This window comes from Lampris incognitus, unplaced genomic scaffold (genome assembly GCF_029633865.1).
Source record: "Lampris incognitus isolate fLamInc1 unplaced genomic scaffold, fLamInc1.hap2 H_2, whole genome shotgun sequence".
NCBI classification, from domain to species: Eukaryota; Metazoa; Chordata; class Actinopteri; order Lampriformes; family Lampridae; genus Lampris; species Lampris incognitus.
In genome coordinates, this window is record NW_026611077.1 from 1,197,697 (window position 1) to 1,214,179 (window position 16,483).

General features: G+C 47.5%; 1 protein-coding gene across 3 annotated transcripts in view; it reads right to left on the reverse strand.

Annotated features, from left to right (window-relative positions):
• The window catches only part of LOC130131974 (transmembrane protein 68-like), a 151,614-nt gene that overhangs the window by 39,390 nt on the left and 95,741 nt on the right, over positions 1-16,483 (reverse strand). The window lies entirely within an intron of this gene.

Sequence of the window (16,483 nt, forward strand, 5' to 3'; positions counted from 1 at the left end):
TAGGTTTGCTAAACAGACTTTAGGTTGAATGCCCAGTCTGGACATAAATTTAAACCTCTAAGACAACTTAATATGAAATATGTGCAGTGTTTTGAGTCAGAAGTTTTATTTTTCATTTCAAGTTTATTTGTCACATATAAAAGAAAGTTCAACCTTAATCTCATAATGAAATGCATGTTTTGCTAGCTCAACACAAGTGGGAAATAAAAGTATTCATAAAAGTACTTAGAGAAACCAAAGTGCAAGAACAGGATACAAGTACAAAAATTGACTGCAGACTTTGGTGGACAGTGTGCTACAGTAGATAGTGTCTGTACAATAGTAAGGTGACATATGCAGTGGTGCTGTAAACAGTAACCTTGTCCAATTAGCAGTAAACGTGTGCAAACATAAATGGAGTTATCAGTTTAAGAGTGTTATGGCTTGGCGGTAGAATCTGTCTTGAAACCTGTTGGTCCGAGGCTTGATGCTCTGGTATCTCTTGCCAAATGGAAGTAGAGAGAGCAGTTTGTGCCCGGGGTAGCCAAGTTCCCTGATTATTTTGTGAGCCTTCTTCAGGCACTCCCGGGAATAAATGTCCTGCATGGTTGCTAGATCACTGCCTGTTATGTACTCTGCCATTTTAACTGTCGTCTGCAGAGCTTTGCAGAACAGCTGCCGTACAGGCAGTAATGCAGACAGTCAGCAGGCTCTCAATTGTGCATCAGAAAAGGTTCGTAAGAGTCATTGAGGCCATGCCAAATTTCTTCGGCCTGTGCAGGAAAAATAGTAGCTGGTGTGCTGTATTGGTCACCAGTGTCTGTATGAAGGGATCAAGACAAGTCCTCAGTGATGTAGACACAAAGGAACTTGAAGCTGCTGACCCTTTCCACTGGTGATCAATTGATTTGGATGAGAGCATGCACACCATCATGTTGTCTCCTTAAGTCCATGATCATCTCTTTGGTTTTGCTGATGTTGAGGGAGAGATTGTTATCCTGGCACCACCTTACCAGGGCTTTCACCTCTTCCTTCTAGGCTGTTTCGTCACCATCTATGGTGAGGCCAAGGACGGTGGTGTCATCAGCAAACTTGACGATAGAATTGGAGCTGTGGCGGGCCACACAGTTGTGGGTGAACAGGGAGTACAGAAGTGGGCTTAGCATGCAGTCCTGAGCAGTATCTGTGTTCAGGATCAATGAGGATGACATGATGTTCCCCATCATGAAGTGTGCCTGTCAGAAAGTCGAGTATCTGCTTGCAGAGGTAGCTGTTGCATCCCAGTTCCCTGAACGTGGTGACAAGCTTTGAGGGCACGAGGGTGTTGAACGCAGTGAACAAAATTCTTACATACATGTTCTTCTTGTCCAGTTGGGAAAGGGTGTACAGCGTGGAGGTGTGAAGGCATCGACGGTGGATTAGTTTGGTCTGAAGACAAACTGCAGTGGGTCCAGTGTATAAAGTAGTGATGAGATGATATGGGTCTTGACAAGCCACTCAAAGCTTTTCATGATGACTGGTGTGAGTGCTATGGGGCAGTAGTCATTGAGGCAGTTTACCTTAGCTTTCTTGGGAACTGGGATGACGGTTGGCTTTTTGAAGCATTTGGAGACTACAGACTGGGCCATAGAAATAGTGAATATGTCCATGAACACTCTGGCCAGATGGTGGAACAGACTTTGAGAACCCATCCCAGAATGCCGTTCGGGCCAGGTTCTTTGTGGCAGTTATCCTTCTTGAAGGTTGTCCTCATCTTGGCCACAGTCAGTGATAGCATGGTGTCTTCCGGTCCTACAGGTGTCTCTGCAGTGGGCTCGATGTTCATGGCTTCAAAGCAAGCGTATAAGGTGTGAGGCTAACAAATGTGGGGTACAGCTGGGTTTTACATTTACACTGCTTGCGGTGGAATGGTAACTGCGGTGAGGAGAGGGAAACCTTAACTTCTTGTGAAGAAATTGGGTCTTAACACCCTCCTATAAAAAGTAAACAAGATTAAAAAAAACAAACAGTGAAGATATCTGTTCAATTTATAAATTTAACATTTTTCCATTTTTAAAAACTGTGTGTTAGGGTCTGAAATATACAGAGTAAATATAAATATAGAGAGCCATCATGATACTATCACTCTTTTTTATTTTAGAAAAAAAATATTTGATCTCATACTCTTGATTCAGACCTCAATCCTGTAGGTGTGAGAGTCTGGAGAGTGAAAATATAAAACCTTTCCCTTTGGTGTAAGAGGGAATTTAAATTGCTTCCTCTTCTTGGAGATCTGACATGCTCGATGCCAGTTTATCTGAGAAAGGCCACTGGGTGATTTGTCTCTCTGAAATGCACTGCCACAGGGCTACACTGGTCCTGGGTTCGGATGCAGCTCCTGTGCTCTGCTATCCTGGTTTTTAGTGCTCTTTGCATTTTTCCTACATATGCTAAACCACATGGGAATTTGATAAAATAGATATATCTCTTGTAGAACAAGATATAGCTCCTCTTACTTTCATTGTTTTTCCTGTTATCAGTTGGGTGTATGTGGTACACTTATATGTAAAACTGCACTGGATGCATATGAGCCACACTGATAATTCACTGGTGGAGGATCAAGGAAAGTTGTGTTTTTAGCAGGTACACGATCAGATTACAACAGCATATGACTCAAACTGGGGGGACGTTTGTACACTACTTAAGGTACATATTTGAATTAATTTTCAAGTAGTGGATCAGAGTTCAAAATGTGCCAGTTTTTTTCAATATTTTTTTCCAAATCTATACAAAAAAAAAACTGACACTAACTGCTGTTGTGTCCTGGAGACATCTTCTGACAGTTCCGCCGTTGAGGTTTTTGTTGGATCATGCTCTGTCTGGAACCTCCCCCTTGACCTATCTGCCTTGGGTGACTCTACCAGGAGCCAAGCTCCGGATGACATACAGTGGTGCTTGAAAGTTTGTGAACCCTTTAGAATTTTCTATATTTCTGCATAAATATGACCTAAAACATCATTAGATTTTCACACAAGTCCTAAAAATAGATAAATAGAACCCAATTAAAGAAATGAGACAAAAAATATTACACTTGGTCATTTATTTATTGAGGAAAATGATCCAATATTACATAGTTGTGAGTGGCAAAAGTATGTGAAACTTTGCTTTCAGTATCTGGTGTGACCCACCCTTGCCTTGTGCAGCAATAACTGCAACTAAAACATGTCTGGTAACCGTTGATTAGTCCTGCACATTGGTTTGGAGGAATTTTAGCCCATTCCTCCATACAGAACAGATTCAACTCTGGGATGTTGGTGGGTTTCCTCACATGAACTGCTCACTTCAGGTCCTTCCACAACATTTCGATTGTTTAAGGTCAGGACTTTGACTTGGCCATTCCAAAACATCAACTTTATTCTTTTTTAACCATTCTTTGGTAGAAAGACTTGTGTGCTTAGGGTTGTTGTCTTTCTGCATGACTCACATTCTCTTGAGACTCAGTTCACAGACAGATGTCCTGACATTTTCCTTAAGAATTCACTGGTATAGTTCAGAATTCATTGTTCCATCAATGATGACAAGCTGTCCTGGCCCAGATGCAGCAAAACAGGCCCAAACCATGATACTACCACCACAATGTCTCACAGATGGGATAAGGTTCTTCTGCTGGAATGGAGTGTTTTTCTTTCTCCAAACATGATGCTTCTCATTTAAACCAAAAAGTTCTATTTTGGTCTCATCCGTCCACAAAACATTTTTCCAATAGCCTTCTGGCTTGTCCACGTGATCGTTAACAAACTGCAGACAGGCAGCAATGTTCTTTTTGGAGAGCAGAGGCTTTCTCCTTGCAACCCTGCCATGCACACCATTGTTGTTCAGTGTTCTTCTGATGGTGGACTCATGAAAATTAACATTAGCCAATGTGAGAGAGGCCTTTAGTTGCTTAGAAGTTACCCTGGGTTCCTTTGTGACCTGGCTGACTATTACATGCCTTGCCCTTGCAGTGATCTTTGATGGTCGACCACTCTTGGGGATGGTAACAATGGTCTTGAACTTCCTCAATTTGTACACAATCTGTCTGGCTGTGGATTGGTGGAGTCCAAACTCTTTAGAGATGGTTTTGTAACCTTTTCCAGCCTGATGAGCATCAACAACGCTCTTTCTGAGGTCCTCAGAAATATCCTTTGTTCTTGCCATGATACACTTTCACAAACATGTAATGTGAAGATCAGACTTTGATAGATCCCTGTTCTTTAAATAAAATAGGGCGCCCACTCACACCTGATTGTTATCCCATTGATTGAAAACACCTGACTCTAATTTCACCTTCAAATGAACTGCTAATCCTAGAGGTTCATGTACTTTTGCCACTCACAAATATGTAATATTGGATAATTTTCCTCAATAAATAAATGACCAAGTGTACTATTTTTGTCTAATTTGTTTAATTGGGTTCTCTTTATCTACTTTAAGGACTTTTGTGAAAATCTGATGATGTTTTAGGTCATATTTATGCAGAAATATAGAATATTCTAAAGGGTTCACAAACTTTCAAGCACCACTGTAGCTCTTGGGATCATTGGTACACACAAGCACATGCTGCCCCTTGGCCAGGTCCTTCAAAATTACGATATGATTTACCGTTTTTATGCTGAAGACATTCAGTTATACATATCACTAAAACCCATAGATCCTAGTGCCCTAGCACATCTCACAATTTGGTTCTCTAACATTAAATCCTGGATATCCAATATTTTTCTCAAATTTAATGATGATAAGTCTGAGGTCATTCTGTTCGGTCCCGAAAATTCCATCAGCCCTTCTGTTACTAATCTTTGTGGTCTGTCAGGTAGTCTTAAGTAGGCTGCTATGAATGTTGGGGTAATATTCGATGCTAACCTCGGTTTTGATAATCAAATCAAACATGTTGTTCAGTCATGCTTTCTCCAGCTCAAGCTAATCTCCGAAATTAGGTCATTTTTATCAATTGCTGATCTGCAAAAAGCTGTACATCCTTTTATCCATTCTCAGCTTGATTATTGTAATGCACTTTATTGTGGTATCAGCAAGGGCTGCCTCCACCGCCTGCAGTTAGCACAAAACACCACTGCTCGGCTCATTACCGGGACAAAGAGCCATGACCATATCACTCCTGTGCTTGCCTCATTACAATGGCTTTCTATTATATTTCAAATTGATTACAAAATTGTATTGCTCAATTTTAAGGCTTTAAATGGTCTTGCTCCTACATACATATCTGATTTATTGTAAATGGGTTACAACTTGCAATTGGTAATTGTTTTAGAAAAGTGCTATATCTACTACTACTACTACTACTACATTCAGCTGCTCCCATTAGTGCTATATAAATAAAGTTATAAATAAATAAACTTATCATTCCCCACAGCTCTGGAACTCCTTATCTGAGGAAATTTGGCTAGCAAACTCAATGCCTTCTTTTAAATCACTTTTTAAAACTTACTTTTACAGGGAGGCTTTTTATAGTAAATCCACTGTTGCCCAATTTTTATTTTTTTATATTGTTTATATATTATACTTTTACAATTTAACATTTTTAATTCTTTATATATTTTTCTTTCATCAACATTTTTTTTTCTTGGAACCCCCCCCCCTTTTTTTTTTCTCCCCAATTGTATCCAGCCAATTACCCCACTCTTCTGAGCTGTCCCAGTCGCTGCTCCACACCCACTCCCTTTGTTTTATAGCTTGGCTGTGAGCATTATTTTACCATGTTGTGTGGAGCAGACCTGGCGTTATGTGCTGTATTTGTATTGTATTTGGTTGTTTTATAGCTTGGCTGTGAGCATTATTTTACCTTGTTGTGTGGAGCAGACCTGGCGTTATGTGCTGTATTTGTATTGTACTTGGTTGTTTCATAGCTTGGCTGTGAGCACTATTTCACCGTGTTGTGTGGAGCAGACCTGGCATTATGTACTGTATTTGTACTGTATTTGGTTGTTTTATAGCTTGGCAGTGAGCATTATTTTACCTTGTTGTGTGCAGCAGACCTGGCGTTATGAGCTGTATTTGTATTGCAGTTGGTTCTTTTATGGATTGCCGGTGAGTATTATTTTACCTTGTTGTGTGGAGCAGACTTGGCGTTATGAGCCTTATTTGTATTGTATTTGGTTGTTTTATAGCTTGTCTGTGAGCATTATGTCAACTTGTTGTGTGGAGCAGACCTGGCGTTATGTGCTGTATTTGTATTGTAGTTGGTTGTTTTATAGCTTGGCTGTGAGCATTATTTTACCTTGTTGTGTGGAGCAGACCTGGCGTTATGTGCTGTACTTGTATTGTACTTTGTTGTTTTATAGCTTGGCTGTGAGCATTATTTTACCTTGTTGTGTGGAGCAGACCTGGCGTTATGTGCTGTATTTGTATTGTAGTTGGTTGTTTTATAGCTTGTCTGTGAGCATTATGTCACCTTGTTGTGTGGAGCAGACCTGGCGTTATGTGCTGTATTTGTATTGTACTTGGTTGTTTTATAGCTTGACTGTGAGCATTATTTTACCTTGTTGTGTGGAGCAGACCTGGCATTATGTGCTGTATTTGTATTGTCCCGCGCCGGCAGCCAATCAGCTCATCAGGGCTGGGCTTAGTCGTCAGGGATGGGCTTAAGTTTGCTGGTCTCCCAGCGCCCATTGTAAGTTTGTGCCGTAACCTCCTCGCAGTAGTGGTTACTCTTCCCTTCCGATGCATTTCTCTCTGAGTTTACCTCAGCCCTTGGTTTATGGTTTCCTTTGCAAAGTTTCCCTGTGGAAGTATCCTGCCGTGTTCCCAGTTTGGATTACCCGTGAGTTTTTTTCCTTGGACTTCCCGTTTTCTTGTCGCTCATTGCCCTCCTGTGTTTGACCGTTGTACGAGCAAGTAATAGAGGACGCCAGTTTCGGCTAACCCCATCTCTGTCTGGTGTCGTGCGCTTGGGGTCTTCCACAAACCCTAACAGTACGAACTGACCATGACGACCCCAGCCGGCACAGAGAGCGTACCGACCAGTCCAGTTCAAGTAGCTCTCATCAGACAGATCCAACTGACCAACTCCCACACCCAGCAGCTAGAGGCGGCCTCTGTTGCGGTGAGGGATCTTCAGACTCAGGTCCAGCCCCTCCAGGCCTCTGTGGGTAACCTAACGAGCCAGCAGGTGGCGTTGCTGAGCCAACAAGCAGAGATCCTGCGGCAGTTGCAGACCATCACAGCGGCTCTCACCACCCAGCCGCCGGGACAGCCTGCCACTGGAGTCATGGGTAACCCGCCCCCTGGGCCTGCTGCCCCAGTTAACCCTGTGGAGCTCAACCCAGTTCCCTGGGAGCCCTGCCTCTCCAGCCCATGACCATTTGATGGCAACTTTGAGACCTGTACCACATTCATCATGCAGTGTGAGCTGGACTTAAATCGCCAACCCAGCATGTTCACGTCTGATGCTGCCCGGGTCGCTTATGTGACCAACCTGCTCACAGGCCAAGCAGCTCAGTGGGCCACTGCTTCCTGGTCCATGAGGGCCAGTTTCTTCCTCACCTACGGGGACTTTGTGGCAGAACTACGGAAGGTATTCCACCATCCAGTCTGTGGCCAGGACCCTGGTGCTCGGCTGAGCAGTATCTAGCAGGGCAGTGGCAGTGTCAAAGACTACTCGGTGGAGTTCAGGCTGGCTGCAGCTGAGAGCGGCTGGAACGACCAGTCACTTCGGGTCACATTCCAGAGAGGTCTCAGCGAGGCTGTCAAGGACCAGCTAGCCACCCGGGAGGAGCCCACCTCCCTCGATGACCTGATCAAACTCGCCATCCGCATCGATGGACACCTCCGGGAGAGGAGGCGCGAGCGAACCCTGCGTGGATCCCCGTCCATTCCCCAGTCGTCCAGCACTCCTGACAGGACCCCTACTCCTGCTCGCCCCACTTTCCCTGTGGCTGTTTCTCCCTCCGCATCCCAGACCACGACGGGGGAGGAACCTATGCAGGTGGGGCGCACGCGCCTTACTCCGGCCGAATGGGAGGCCCGGTTCAAGGTGGGTCAATGCCTTTACTGCGGCCAGAAGGGACATCTGATCAGCGGTTGCCCCACTCGAACAAAAGACTAGGCTCACTGGGGCCCTGGGAGATCCTAGTGAGCTGCCCTTCCTGTTCCCGCCGTCCTGCCCCACAGAACCATGTGGTTAGTGTTACCCTGGCCTGGGCTGACCAGCGGCTCACGGTGGGTGCACTCCTCGACTTGGGAGCTGATGAGTGTTTCCTGGACTCAGAGTTTGCTTCCCAGGCTAACATCCCACTAGAGATGCTGGAGAAGCCCATGGAGGCCTTCGCGCTGGATGAGCGCTGCATGGCCAGCGTCACCCAACGCACCCACCCTGTCTCTCTTACCATAGCAGGGAACCATGTGGAGAGACTTCGGTTCTTCATCATCCAGTCCCCGTTAGTCCCTGTGATCCTAAGGCACCCCTGGTTCATGCAGCATGAGCCACACATCGCCTGGAACCTCCGGTACCATCATGGAGTGGAGCTCCTCCTGTCATGCCCAATGTCTCCAGGCTGCTCCCGCCCCATCCCCCCGACGTGCCCCTAGTGCCCCTCCTCCTGACCTCTCCTCTGTTCCTGCTGAGTACCATGAGCTAGGTGAGGTTTTCAGCAAGACCCGGGCCCAATCTCTTCCTCCTCATCGGCCTTATGGCTGTGCTATCAACCTCCACTCTGGTGCACCCCTTCCCAGCAGTCGTCTTTACAGTCTGACCATCCCCGAGAAGGCTACGATGGACGAGTATATCTCTGAGTCCTTGGCAGCGGGGCTCATTCGGCCCTTGTCCTCCCAGGTGGCAGCTGGATTATTTTTCATGAAGAAGAAGGATGGGGCCTCCGACCCTGCATTGACTATCGCCAACTCAATGAGATAACCATCAAAAAGAAGTACCCCCTTCCCCTCATGAGTTCCACCCTTGAGCCCCTCACCCAGGCTACTGTCTTCACTAAGCTGGACCTCCGGTGTGCCTATCATCTGGTCAGGATCCGGAAGGGGGACGAGTGGAAGACAGCCTTTAAGGCACCCCAGGGTCATTATGAGTACCTGGTCATGCTGTTCGGCCTCACCAATGCCCCGGCGGTATTCCAGGCTCTCATGAATGACATTCTCCGCGACATGCTCAACGAGTTTGTTGTGGTCTACCTCGATGACATCCCCATCTTCTCCAGGACCCTCGAGGAACATGTCCAGCATATCCGCCAGGTACTTGAATGTCTCCTCCGGAACCGGCTCTTCGTCAAGGCAGAGACGTGCCGGTTCCATTCCCCTTCCGTTTATTACCTGGGCTTCGTCGTTGAGAGGGGGCAGACCCGGGCCGACCCCCGCAAGATCCAGGCTGTGGTGGACTGGCCCGATCCCATATCCCGGAAGGAATTACAGAGCTTCCTCGGGTTTCAAACTTCTATAGGAGGTTCATCAGGAACTACAGCCGTGTGGCAGAACCTCTCACCAAGCTGAACTCCCCCTCCCAGCCATTCATCTGGTCCCCGGCTGCCCGCTCTGCGTTCCAGTACCTCAAGGAGAGGTTCACCAGCACCTCGGTCCTGCTCCACCCCGACCCCAAGAGGCAGTTCCTCATGGAGGTGGACGCTTCGGACACCGGGTTGGGGGCTGTCCTCTCCCAGCGGTCAGCGTCTGACCAGAAGGTCCATCCATGCGCCTTCTTCTCTCACCGGTTCCTCCCTGCCGAGGAGAACTATAATGTCGGGAACCGGGAGCTGCTGGCAGTGGTGGCTGCTCTGGAGGAGTGACGCCATTGGCTGGAGGGGGCGGAACAGCCGTTCACCATCTGGACTGATCATAAGAACTTGACGTTCATCCGAGCAACCAAGCGTCTCAATGGTCGGCAGGCGCGGTGGGCCAGCTTCCTCAGTCAGTTCGACTTCATGCTGACTTATCGCCCCGGGGTCTCGCAACACGAAGGCAGACTCCCTGTCCCGACAATACTCGAGGAGGGAGCCAGCTACAGAGGAGCCGGCTCCCATCCTTCCTGAGGCCAGGGTGGTTGGCGTGGTTACCTGGGGCATCGAGACCGTGGTCAGGCAGGCGTTGCGCTCCCATCCCGCCCTGAACCACGTGCCTCCACACTGTATGTTCGTCCCGGACTCAGTCCGGTCCCGGGTTCTTCAGTGGGGCCATGCCAGTCAGTTTGCTTGCCAACCAGGTGTCCACCGCACCTTCACCTTCCTGGCTCGGCGTTTCTGGTGGCCCACCATGAGGAACGACGTCAGGGCCTTCATAAAGGCCTGCTCCATCTGTGCTCACACCAAGGCCTCTCACCAGGCACCCACGGGTCTGCTGCAGCCCCTCCCAACTCCAAGCCAGCCCTGGTCCCATGTGGCATTGGATTTCGTCTCCGGACTGCCGCCCTCCCAGGGTAACACTGTGATCCTGACAGTGGTGGACCGCTTCAGTAAGGGAGTGCACCTGGTGGCCCTCCCCAAACTTCAATCGGCTTCTGAGACGGCGGACCTCCTGACGAGCCACGTGTTCCGTCTCCACGGCCTTCCCCTGGATGTCGTCTCGGACCGAGGGCCCCAGTTCGTCTCCCAGGTATGGCGGGCCTTTTGTAAGGGGTTGGGTGCCTCTGTTGGTCTCTCCTCTGGATATCACCCACAGACTAACGGGCAGATGGAGAGGATGAACCAGAGCGTGGAGTCTGCCCTCTGGTGCATGGCCGCCAAGAAACCCAGCTCCTGGAGCCGGTTCCTCCCCTGGGTCGAGTATGCCATCAACTCCCTGGTCAGCTCTGCCACCGGCCTCTCACCTTTTGAGGTGTCCCTGGGCTACCAGCCGCCTCTCTTTGTTGCGCAGGAGTCGGAAGTGGCAGTTCCCTCCGTGCAGGCCCATCTGAACCGGTGCCGTCGCGTCTGGGAGTTGACCAGAGCTACTCTGCTCCGGGTAGCTGAGCGTGCCAGTCGGGGAGCCAACCGACGCCGGCGCCTACGTACCAACCAGGCCAAAGGGTGTGGCTGTCCTCGAAGGACCTCCTGCTTCAGTCCACCGCGAAGAAGCTGAACCCCCAGTTTGTCGGGCCATTTGAGATCAGGAAGGTGCTCAGTCCCGCGGCGGTGAGTCTGAAGCTTCCGGCTTCCTTGAAGATCCATCCTGTTTTTCATGTGTCTCGGGTTAAGCCTGTCTCCCACAGTCCTCTGATGCCTCCGGTCCCAGCTCCGCCTCCCCCGAGATCGTGGATGGGCACCCCCAGTGGAAGGTCCGCCGGCTGCTGGATGTCCGGAGCCGAGGACTGGGGTTCCAGTATTTGGTGGACTGGAAAGGCTACGGTCCGGAGGAACGTAGCTGGGTCTCCCGCCAGCTCATCCTGGACCCTGGGCTGCTCACTGACTTTCATCATTCCCATCCCGACAAGCCGGGCAAGTCGCCTGGTGGCTCCCGTGGAGGGGGGGGGGTACTGTTATGGCTCGCTCACCCCGTGCCGTGGCTCGCCCACGCCGCGCCGGCAGCCAATCAGCTCGTCAGGGCTGGGCTTAGTCGTCAGGGCTGGGCTTAAGTTTGCTGGTCTCCCAGCGCCCGTTGTCAGTTCGTGCCGTAACCTCCTTGCAGGAGTTGTTACTCTTCCCTCCCGGTGCATTTCTCTCCGAGTTTATCTCAGCCCTTGGTTTAGTGTTTCTCTGTGAGTTTCCCTGTGGAAGTATCCTGCCGTGTTCCCAGTTTGGATTACCAGTGTGTTTTTTCTTGGACTTCCTGTTTTCTAAGTTGCTCATTGCCCTCCTGTGTTAACCGTTGTATGAGCTAGTAATAAAGTACGCCAGTTTCGGCTAACTCCATCTCTGCCTGGTGTCGTGCGCTTGGGGTCTTCCGAAAACCCTAACAGTATTTGGTTTTTTTATAGCTTGGCTGTGAGCATTATTTTACCTTGTTGTGTGGAGCAGACCTGGCGTTATGAGCAGTATTTGTATTGTACTTGGTTGTTTTATAGCTTGGCAGTGAGCATTATTTTACCTTGTTGTGTGCAGCAGACCTGGCGTTATGAGCTGTATTTGTATTGTATTTGGTTGTTTTATAGCTTGATTGTGAGCATTATTTTACCTTGTTGTGTGGAGCAGACCTGGCATTATGAGCTGTATTTGTATTGTATTTGGTTGTTTTATAGCTTGATTTTGAGCATTATTTTACCTTGTTGTGTGGAGCAGACCTGGCCTTATGAGCTGTATTTGTTTTGTATCTGGTTGTTTTGCAGCTTGGCTGTGAGCATTAGTTTACCCTGTTGAGTAAGACAGCTTATAACGTTGCTTGGAAAGGTGCTATGTACATAAAGCTTGGTGTGTCTTGTCTAGAACTTGGTCGGCGTCGGCACGGTTTTACTAGTGTCCTAGAGTGACATATTCTATGTAGTTTTTTAGCCTTAACATTACGTTATTTTTAACTTTTATCAACCTTTTCATGGTTTACCTCTACTACTTTTTGGATTTCATGGGATTATCGATTGCTGCATGGACTTGATCGCACTGGAGGCTCTGTTGTGCGCCGCTGTGTGTGGCGAACACTGCGTGGACTCAGCCCTCTGCCGTGAACATGATCGGCGGGTTTATTCTATTTATTTATTTATGTTTAATTCCTTGCTGAGCTTTTTGTTTGATTTCTGGAAATACAGCTGTGTTCCCATTTTCAGACTTCAGACTTTGAGAAAAATGTCTCCCCTCTATTCGCCTTCCACTGAGTGCCCCATCTGTGCCCAGCTCCGCCAGAACATCACAGAGCTTGAGAAGAGAATCTCTTTGCTTTGCCAAATGCAAGAGGATGAAAAACTTATGGACACTTTGACTGCTGCTTCCCAAGCTGATGTTCCGGAACCCAAAGACGACCAGGACCAGGGACATGAAACACGCTGCGAAGCGGCTTTCGGAGATAATGAGCCCCACGCCGAAGACTATGCAGATACGATTCCCTGGCCCGGCCAGAACCTACTTGAGACCGACACCGCATCGGATCTGGGTATGTGCTACTGGCTAAACCGGGGAGCAAGACCTAAGACCTGTTCTACCCCCCCCAGTGTCAAACCCTGATCTCTGGACAGACGTTGTCCAGGGTAAAAGAGGAGTCAGACACAACAAGCACAGCTCCACTAATGTCTCACCAGAGGTTCGGTTGGAGAACAGGTTTATTACACTGGATGAGCTGCCCATCACTGAGCACTCTGGCTCGACAACAGTCGTCCTGGGCTAAAGTGGTGTTCCGCGGTCGTAAGAGAGACTCGGACGGAGCTGCCTCTCCCCCTCACCTATGGCTGTCCAACCGCTACACTACACTGTCTGACGACACCCCGGTCAACCCAGTCGATGCTCCTGATACTGCAGCCCCCACACCTCCTGTGGCTAGCACTGTTCAGCTGGCCCACCGCTCCACTGCAAGGCCAAATCATCAGCCCTCGTCCAGGCCAACGACTTCCCGTTGTAAGACTGTAAGAGAGGCCGTGCTCAGAAATGGAAGTCTTCCTTGCCCTGAGTCGGCAGGGAATCCCTCTCGCAGATCTGTTGTCGCTGCCTCATCACAACAATTGCCAGCCCTGACACCCCATCATCAGCCAGTGAGATTAAAACAGCCTGCAGAAACAGATTATGCTCTCTCGCGCCCTGATAACCCACAACCATCAGCTCCTGGTCCCCTCTTCTCCCCGACTATATTAATAGTGGGGGACTCCATAATCAGGAACACCCGTTTGGTTAACGCAGCTACACACTGTTTCCCTGGAGCCACAGTCCCCTGTCATCCTGGCTAAGCTCCCGAGGCTGCTTAGCTCGCTCCCAGCTTCTACCAACCGCGTGATAGTGCATGTCAGGACTAATGATGCAGCTCGTCAGCAGTGTGAACTCACCAAAAAGGATTTTATTGCTCTTTTCAGCTTTTTAGGTACGTGTGGAAAACCTGTTTTTATCTCAGGCCCTATTCCGACACTGGCCCGTGGAGCGGGGTGTTTCAGCAGAATCCTCAGCCTGCACACATGGCTCACCTCTGCCTGCAGAGCTCACAATATTGGCTTTATTGATAATTTTAATGCTTTGGGATCGTCTCTCCTTCTTCAAAAGTTACGAGTCCACCCAAACAGTCTGGGTAGCCGGATGCTAGCAGCCAACCTGCAGCACGCAGTGCAGTCCTCTCCGTGTGACTGACTATTTACTCTTTCCTTCCGGAGCCTCTGCTTCCGCCTATGGTGGCACTTGAAGGTACTGTTCCGCCCGCTGTCTCCCTCCGCTGGCCTTATCTCTCTTTGACCCTCTCACCGGGAATTTTCCCCATACAGACTATTATCAGACACCGTGCCTCTCATCCACAAGTTGTACCTAATAGCAGAAACAACAACAACTGAATATCTGGAGCAAATATCTGCAATTTGCGTCCTATTTGTTGTACTCCTGTTGGTGTTAATTCTGCTGTGACACCTAACAATTGTGGCCTCTTGAATGTGAGATCTCTGGGTAATAAATCCTTTATCATTAATGATGTTATTGTTTCCAATAATCTCGACTTTTTTATCATTATTGAGACATGGCTGTCCCCAGGGGACACTGTTCCCCTGATTGAGGCTAGTTCCCCTGATTTTGCATATTTTCACATTCCCAGGCCCTCTGGTAGAGGGGGTGGCCTAGCTGTTTATTATAAGTTAGGTCTTAAGTGCCATCCTGTTAATTTTATCTCATTTGAGGTTTTATGTTTTTTAATTACTGGCCATTCCCCTTTTCTCTGCATCTTAATTTATAGGCCCCCTAATTCAGTTAGCTTTATCTCTGAGTTTTCTGACCTTTTATCTATTGTCATACCAAAATATGACAGGGTGCTTATTCTTGGCGATTTTAATATAATAATATTCATGTGTGCTGTCCTTCCCATTCCCTGACTTAAGTTTAACCTCATTCAATCTGTTAAAGGGGTCACACACTCCAAAGGCCACATTTTAGATCTGGTACTCGCCTCTGATTTCTCTCTCGAATGTCTCAATTTGGAGCATATACCTGTACCTGACCATAAAACTACCATTTTCAAATTCCCACTACAGCTCGCTACTCCTAGTCATTATCCTAAAACACGATCTCACTTTCTCAACGATGTCTCTGCAGTTAAATTTTGTGATGCTTTTAATTCTTCATCATTTAATCCATCTTTATCACTGCTCAATCCAGATGCACTATTGAATTCATTCAATGATCAGTGCCAATCCATCCTCGACCAAACTGCGCCATTTAAAACTAGGAAACAAAAATTAAATAACCTTCCCTGGCTGAATGATCACACCGGTGCCCTTAGAAGACTTTGTAGAAAAACAGAACGACAATGGAAGTCCAACAAGTCCGAATTAACACATAACACCCTTAAAAACTTGATATTAATTTACCAGAAGGCAGTTAAGGATGCGAGATCAGCATACTTCTCTGAACGAATATTGAGAAATAACCACAATCCTAAAGTTCTCTTTGGGATAATTGATTATGTCATTAATGGTCCCTCCACTTCTCTTTTTGAACCTGATGTTGAGTTGTCTGAAACATTTCTCACTCATTTTGTACACAAGGTGGAGAATATTAGGTCCCAAATCCAGCCAGCATCTTTTCGTTCCATTTCCCATGTTAATTCTTCCTCTTTCACCCAATTTCACCCAATTACAATTTCAGTGTTAAAGACTACAGTCTCCAATATCAGCTCCTCCTCCTGCATCCTAGACATCATTCCCACTAAACTACTCAATGAGGTATTTTCCACTGTTAGCCCCGTTATTCTTCAAATTCTTAATAATTGTCTAGCCTCCGGTTCTTTTCCAGACAGTTTTAAGCATGCCACCATTCATCCATTGCTGAAGAAACCTAATTTAGAGCCCCTGTCCCTAAGTAACTACAGGCCAATCTCCAAATTGTCTTTTTTATCTAAGGTTCTGGAGAGAGTAATTTCTTCTCAGTTGATTACTTTTATGAACACAAATACTGTTTTTAATAGTTTCCAGTCTGGTTTTAGAGCACTTCTTAGCACTGAGACAGCTCTAGTTAAGGTCACTAATGATCTACTGCTGAATGCAGACAGAGTTGACTGCTCAATTTTAGTTCTTTTGGACTTAAGTGCTGCCTTTGACATGGTTGATTGCAACATCATCCTACATCGCTTAGAGACTTGGGTTGGCATCAAGGGCTCGGCTCTTGACTTATTACACTCTTACCTCACCAACAGAACTTTTTCTGTTGGTCTGGGTAACTCTACCTCCTCAGTGGCTCAGTTGAGTTGTGGTGTGCCACAAGGTTCAGTTCTTGGTCCCCTTCTCTTCTCTATACTATACATGCTGCCACTTGGCCAGGTCATTCAAAATGACCATGTGCTCTACCATTTTTATGCTGACGACACAGTTATACATGCCACTAAATCCCACTGATCCTAGTGCCCTATTAAATCTCACAGGTTGCCTCACCAACATTAAATCCTGGGTGTCCAAACATTTTCTTAAATTTAATGATGATAAGTCTGAGGTCATTCTGTTTGGGCCCGAAAATTC